Source organism: Rattus rattus, chromosome 3 (assembly GCF_011064425.1).
Source record: "Rattus rattus isolate New Zealand chromosome 3, Rrattus_CSIRO_v1, whole genome shotgun sequence".
In the NCBI taxonomy this organism is placed as follows: domain Eukaryota; kingdom Metazoa; phylum Chordata; class Mammalia; order Rodentia; family Muridae; genus Rattus; species Rattus rattus.
Window position 1 is genome coordinate 219,154,501 of NC_046156.1, and position 7,749 is coordinate 219,162,249.

General features: G+C 45.3%; 1 non-coding gene across 1 annotated transcript; it reads right to left on the reverse strand.

Annotated features, from left to right (window-relative positions):
• Nucleotides 1-757: 757 nt before the first annotated feature.
• On the reverse strand, nt 758-883 carry LOC116897563. The gene has a single exon (XR_004387575.1). It is a non-coding gene; the product is annotated as a small nucleolar RNA SNORA17 (small nucleolar RNA).
• Between the last annotated feature and the right edge of the window lie 6,866 nt (nt 884-7,749).

Genomic DNA, 7,749 nt, shown 5'->3' on the forward strand with positions numbered 1-7,749 from the left:
CACAGGGCCAGCTCTTCTCTGATGCCCAGATGAGGGGTAGGACCAGTTCAGCACAACATTCAGAGATCAACATGTCCCTGGTGAGCAGTCCAGACCAGGGACATCCGCCTGGCCTATAGAGCTAACAGAGCTCTGCTGCTGCTGGGCCATGGACTTAGTAATGGACCTCAGTGGTAGCAGGGGGAGGACCCCGCCATGGTCCCAGGTGGCATCACCTGCTATCCACACCAGGCTGTTCCTCCCTACCCTCACGTCTCCAGTTCTGCCCTCTTTGTTGTGCCCACATCCTCCTCTTTCTCTTCCATTTTTCCACTACTTATTTGCTTCTCTTAGTGGCACCCAGGGACTCTGAGTGTCTGGGGTCATCTCAGGAGTGCCATGCACAGGGCAGTGAGCATCTCAGGCACAGTCTGCCCCACTCCCTTATCCCCCCAGGCCTGTGCAGGGTTGGACTGGTGGTCACTGTAGGCTAACTCGCTATCTGGGTTCCACAGTATCGGGCTGGTGGTCATCTTGGGCTCTCTCCTCTCCCAAGCCTGGTGACATGATCCTATGTGTGGGTCATGTGTATCAAACTCACTTCTACGGGGGCCCTTGGTCCCAGGAGGGTTTCTTGTGGTCTCTGGCTTGCTCCCACTGGGCCTCAAGGGCCCCAGGCAGAGTTCCATTCTTCTCCAGCTTGTCCCCAGCCCTGGGAACCCAACCAGGCCCATGTGGAGGCAGACTGGCGGTTGTCTCAGGCTTGCTTTTTTCAGGAAACATTAGGCTACTAATGATGTTTACAGAGCAGAACACTGGGTGTAGACATAGCCTCTCTCCTCTCTGCCACTTACTGACACGAGTGTGATACAGCAGCCACACCTGCAATGCCTCTAGGGGCAGGGTTGTTTTCAATTTTTGACAGGAAAAAAAATGTTGTTTATTTACTCTTTTGGTGATCATGTGGGAATTACTTTGCACTTACTTAGGTTTATTAGAAGTGTTTCTGAGAACTCTGGCACTTAAAAGAATCTTTTTTCTTTTTTGGAGTGTACATCCCTCATGTGGTCTATACTTTAATGATATATATTCTTTATATGTTTTAAGTACACATTAGTATTGTATCCGATGTAAAAATCTAGGAATAGAACTATCAATACATATCAATCAACAGTTCAATGTTTTAATCAGCCATTCAATTTCTTTGAGACTTATTGAGTACTTCGGTTCTTTCTGAATCAATTTAATTATCATATACCCATTGTCAAGGGATCATAATTTACGGTTAAAAAACTGACCACAATTGATGGAGCTGGGGTGACGGATAGAGGGATTTGGTTTATGATTTGTTTCCTTGCTACGAATGTTTGCAATTTTTCCTAACGTATTTTTAAGCTGCTAGAGTCTAAAACCACGACTCGCATATATTAATATATTTTTATTCTACCCACTTTTTCTTAAGAAAATTAAAGTGAATACATTGCCACTAACGTGAATGAATACAAGTTAAACCATATTTGTATTCGAAGGGAAATGAACGTGCTCTCGTTTTATCTTTGAAAACACTTCAAATGCTTTTCAGAACAAAGCGACTGTGAAGAAAAATACTAATTGCTCAAACACATAACATTTCAAAAGTCTAAAAAGCACCAGACTCACCTTCTTTAAAAGATCAAATCTTTAAATTCCTGTTTAAAACCTTAGCCTGCTCCCAGAGTACACAGTAACACTAACAGTCACCTCATGGCCTCAGTCCCCACGTAACACATCACGAGAGTTCAGGGCGCTGCGTCAGAGGTGGACTCTCAGGTTTGCCTTGTGCTCAGGATGCTAGCCAGATGCTGGCACACGTGCTGTGCTCAGGAAATAGAATGGCTGCACGATGCACTGCAGAGGCGACCGGTTCCCTCACTAACTTACGGGGAGGGTTAAGAGACAAAAGTCAAGGCCGTTTAAATTGGATATCTATTTGGCTGACCCTCTGCTCCAGACATTAAGTCCATCCTGAATGCAAGGAAGATGTTGGCCTCAGAAAGTCACAAGAAAAGCCATGTCTGGCTGCTGCTCACGGTGTGGCTTTCTCTGCCTCTGCAGGGACGCGTTTTTTCAGGATATGCTGGCTTACATTTGAGCACTTTGATGAACTCAAGGAAAGGATGGTGGGACTTCATGGTGGGATGCACTTGTACAAGAACACAAAAGAATGGGGATTTTTCTGTGAATTACTCTCTGTGGCCTGTCTTAATCTAAGGCATCTCCTTAAGGAACTCTCACCCTAACTTCCCAATTCCAACCTCCTGACTCGCTCTGCTTTTGACAATATGAGAGGACTCTGAGAGCTCACTTTAAACTATTTGTGTGATTTCCCCCTCCTGACCTAGCGTTGTGACTTGCAAGCCAAATGTCCTCCGGAGGCTCCTGTGTTTGAATGCGTAGTCCCCAGTTGGTGGCGCTGTGTGGGAGGGTTCTGATGCAACCTTTAGGACGGGCAAACCTCAAGGCTCTATAGGCTGACCTGGCTCCTTGTTCTTTGACTCCTGACCATTGATACAATGGGATAAACTGGGTCGTGCTCAGGCTGCCCCTCCTTTCCGGCCACGGTGAATCATATCTGTTTGGAACTGTAAGCTAGAGGAAACCCCTTCTTCTCTAAGTTTCTTGGATCAGGTATCTTGCAGCAGCAGCACGCAACAAAGACAGATATGTCAGATAAAACATGAGTGTGTGGACTAAGTAATAATGCTAAATAACAAACGGCCCCCCTCCCTGTTACTGCCAAAATAAATATATAATATATATTAATTATATAATAATGTGAATAAGTAATATGATTTGTAGAAGTATGAAAATGTTTAAGTTAAACTTAGGATTGGTATTTAGTGTTAACTCATCATTTAAGTTGTGTTTTCTGTGCAAGTCAAGAGAGTTTTCAGAATGAATCTCAATAACTACCAATACATGATGGCTTTCTGAATGCCACTTAGGATAGGTGGCGTACACACATAGGTCTAAGGTAGGCTCAGTGAATTTTTATGATCTGGTAGGTTCTTGCCCTTCTATATGGTAGAAGATGAATGAATTGTGCTTTCATATACCCAGAGCCAACTGAGAACGATTTTATGCTTGACTCTATTTAAGGCCCCATATCCACTTCTCTCCCTGTTACCACGATGACTCCACTTCTCATCTTCTACTGTGTGACTCTGACCATGTTTCCCCATCCTGCCAGAACACAAGGGTAGAAATCAGTTGGCCCTCCTCATGCAACAGAGCCAATAATCAATTCACGCCTACAGCTCAGCCTCCCTGTTACTGCCCAAATCAATTTACTGTTTGAGTCAAGGATCCCAAGTCCTCGGGAGAGTCCTGCACCAGACCCACATCATTCCACTTTCCTCGTCATCGAGATGTTTTACAGGGAAGGTGCATGTTATATTGCTGTGTACATGTGTTTAGGTAATTTAGACGAGCATGCTGTCCTGGAAAGATGGGCCGGTAGGTACCCGGCAGAGATCTCCTAATTCTGTTTCCTGTTGTGTTGAACATCTACTCCAATCATGTGCTTGTTAGCGGCCAACTGGATTCAGAAAACTAAGCATGCAGAGGAGAGGCTAGGGGAGCCCTTCCCAGGGACAGCTTGGGTGGCTGTTTCATCAAAGGAGGCCTGGCACCTGCCGGAGACTGGTTTGCTCCTTCTCCTGATGAATGAGTTGTATTAGCATTGCCTGAAACAGAGCAACAGTATGGGAATGATGTCTATAAAACCTGATATGTCATCCAAATGTGATTAACGTAGCCAAGGATTTCTGCCCTTGCTGCTGGGAAATAACTTGGAGCCACAGGCTGAGTTAATCGGAGCTAATCTTTTGTTCCCTTCTGCTGTGCGCTGTCAGCCGATTTTCCTTCCTTTCTGGAGATCGGTGTTCACGAGAGTCATAAATAACTAAGCCTCTTGTTTTTCCAATAGGAAGGTTTTTTTTTTTTTTTAAAGTGAGATTTGGAATATGGAATCTTCCAGGACAGAAGTTCACCTGGGGATGCAGAATGCTCAAAACTATTCACACTTTGTAATGAAATACACATTAGATAGATACCGGCCTTACAGGTGCCGAGGGACAAGCCAGGAATGACAAACACAAGCTTGTCCTCAAACCTTGTGAATGATGGAGACTTGTATTCAGCCATGCACGGGGACATCAGAATGACCTGGTTCAATGCTGTCCCTGCTGCTTTAGGTTATGCTGGGGACTAGAACTAGTCTCTACTGTTTATGCCTCAATGCCCCCTGGAGTGCCCGGGTAACAAAAAGTGACTGCTGGACAAGTGACGGTGTTGCTACCAGATACTTAACTCTCCAATGGGGAGGATGACGAAGACCAGGCTCCCAACTGGAAGAAGTGCTGAGAATTTATCTCACTTCAGTTAGTGTTCACTTCAAGGGTTAGTCCACTGGTCGGGTCTCTTCATAATTCACACTGCCTTATCCGTCCGCACTTAGGCTGAGATTTTTAAAATACCACGTATGAAGCAGGGCAGGGGGGAAAGGCGCTTGCCACCAAGCCTGACAATGGAGTTTGCCACCATGCCCCACATGGTGGGAGAGAAGAACTCTTGCAACCCGTCCTCTGATCTAGACATATATGCTATGGCACACACACACATGCACATGTGCACACACATACACATATGCACATGTGCACAGATACATACATAAGGACACACACACACATACACATATGCACATGTGCACAGATACATACATAAGGACACACACACACATACACATATGCACATGTGCACAGATACATACATAAGGACACACACACACATACACACATACACATATGCACAGATACATACATACGAACACACACACACACACACACACAGAGGCAGTAAGTGTTTTTATAAAATACTTTAAAAAGTAAAGCCACATAATTGCATTTGGGACAGCTGGTCTGCTGTTACTCTGAGAATCTGAATGTACGAGGATACGGTGAGTCAGAGGGAGACAAACAACCCAGAGTTTGGATACAGAATATGTTTCTATTTTAGACTTCCTAGGCCTTCAGACCCCGCTTTCTTTACCCGCCGTGATTTGAGACGTAAGGAGCAGAGAGAGGAACTGAACTCCCCTTGCAGGTTCTCTGTTATCACCCAGAATTAAAAGATGACTTCCGTGGAGCCAGGAGACGGAGGAGAGAGTCATGGTGTGTGTGCGTATGATTCGAGCCCATTGCGCGTATATCGAAATGTTATGCTGAGAATCACTATTTTGTACAACTAAAATATGTTAACAGAATGATGAATCATTTAGATATCTAAGTGTGTGCTTTCAACCAACCATATTATACAGTTTCCAGGCTTAGAGGTAGAGACAGGGCTGCTCTAGAAGCTTCCAACCAGCCATTCCCAAAAGAAGAGACCAGCACAGCAGCTACAGATGTGTCCTGGGTGGAAATCCTGCTGACGCGAGGATAAAACCTCGGGAAGCCCCACACCTGGGCGTCTCTCTGTGGGGAACACACAGGGAAGCAATTGCTGCTTACAACTTCATAGGAAGACAAAATGTCTTCATAACAGGGCCCTGCTGACAGCGCTGCCTTGCCCGTTAGAAGCCGTGGCCACTGTTCTTGCTTTGATGGGTGGGAAACAGCCTAAGGTCTTGTTTGTTCGCGTGTTTCATCATGAGGTCTCCTGCTTATGATGCCTTTATTCTGTAAATAAATCCGAGTGTGCACCAGTTATCTTTTGTTTTTTTAAACTTTCTAATTCACGGGGATTTCCAGAGAATGAAAAAGATATTTCTAAATCAAGAGTATTAAAATTTAAATCATTTCTCTTTGGGGGGTAATGTTTCTAAAATCACTAAGCTTTTTCTCCCCATTAATTTATTTATTAACTTTACACCCCAGTTGGAGCTCCCCATCACCTTCTAGTCCCCCCTTCACATGAATCCTCTCTCATCCCTCCCTCCCCTTCATCTCTGAGAAGGGTGAAGTACCCACTGGGTACCAACCCACCTTGGCACCTCACATCACCTCACATCACCACAAGACTAGGTACATCCTCTCCCAGTGAGACCAGACAAGACAGCCCAGTTATGGACAGGATCCACAGGCAGGCAACAGAGTCAGGGTAAGCCCCAGCTCCAGTTATTGGGAGACCCACACGTAGACAGAACTGCAGGTCTGCTGTGTATGTGTGGGCAGGGGGTGAGGGGTAGGTCCGGCTTTGGTTGGTGGTTCAGTCTCTAGGAGCCCCCATGGGTGCAGGTTAGTTGACTCTGTTGGTCTTGTGGAGTCCCTATCCCCTTCAGAGTTCCTCAATCCATCCTCCAACTCTTCCACAAGACTTCCAGAGGTCTGTCTAATGTTTGGCTGTGGGTCTCTATGTTTTGGTCAACTGCTAGGTGGAGCCTCTCAGAGGACAGTTAAGCTGGGCTCCTGTCTGCAAGCATAACAGAGCATCATTGATAGTGTCAGGGGTTGGTTCTTACCCATGGGGTGGATCTCAAGTTGGGTCAGCTGTTGATTAGCCATTCCCTCAGTCTCTATGACATCTTTGTCCCCACACTTCTGGTAGGCAGGACAAATTTTGGGTGGAAGGTTTTATGAGTGTCCTTATCCCTTCACTGGTAGTCCTTCCTGCCTGGCTACGTCCCCCACTGCTAGGACCCTAAGCTTTTTTTTTTTTTTTTTTTTTTTTTAAGAGTTCTAGAAAAGGTTTGATAAACTGCTTGAGATTTTGAAATTTAAGCCACACTTCCTGGCGAAATTGGTTCTGATCATGACGCTAACTCGGCATCTAAAAGAAAGATTAAAGATAGTTAAATCACCTCAGAAAATTTTCTACATTCCAGAAGAGGTGTTTTATTGAAATCTGCTAAAACAATTTCCCCTCAAGCTTAGACATCCTATCTCTTTTGGTAAACAACCAATAAAGTCACTGGTCTGCACTGGAGAACCTTTGTATAAAATAAATAAATAAATACATACATACATACAACACAGAAAAACAAAAGACAAAAACCCAGTCTTTCACTTACTCCCCATGGCGGCCAAAACAGCCGTGGGTCTTGATTCCTTCCTCACCCATGAATGCTGGGAGCAGAGCAAAGACCGCAGTTTACTAGGGGTTACTGGCAGGTGAACTCTGCAACAGAGCATTGAGCTTGGTTTCCTTAAAAGCCAAAGCCTTCGCTTTCCTCCACATTCTTCCACCTCCACCTAGATTCAGTATGACACAGCATTGAGGAAGCCAGACCGCCTTCTGCTCAAGACTCCTCAGTGTCTATGAGAGGAAAGTGAATTTAGAGTGCCTCACCTTCAAATAAACATGAAGGCATTGCAAATAAACATGAAGGCATTGGAGTCTATCCAGAGAAGACCAAAAAAACAGCTGAAGAAGCCCCAGGGGATTTGGTTTAAGAACGGGAAGATTTAGAGAGGGACAGGAAAGACATTCTAGCTTCTGCTGGGTGTTAAAGCCATGAATTAGTGATGTCGAGAAGCCTGCAAGAATCAGTCATCCCTAAGATGGGGCTGGGCGGTGTCCCGAGATCCTTTCCATCCTACAATTCTAGGAATCCACCCTGCCATCACTAATGTAGCAAAGAGAGACCCAAATTCTCAGAACGCCTCAGTAACGGGAAACAGACATGACTGCCTGACTCCACGATGAGGAAAGGAAACCCAGAGAGGCGACCCACAGGAAGTGACATCACCGAGACGGAAGACTGCCTACTGGGCGTAAAGCGCCCATCTATCC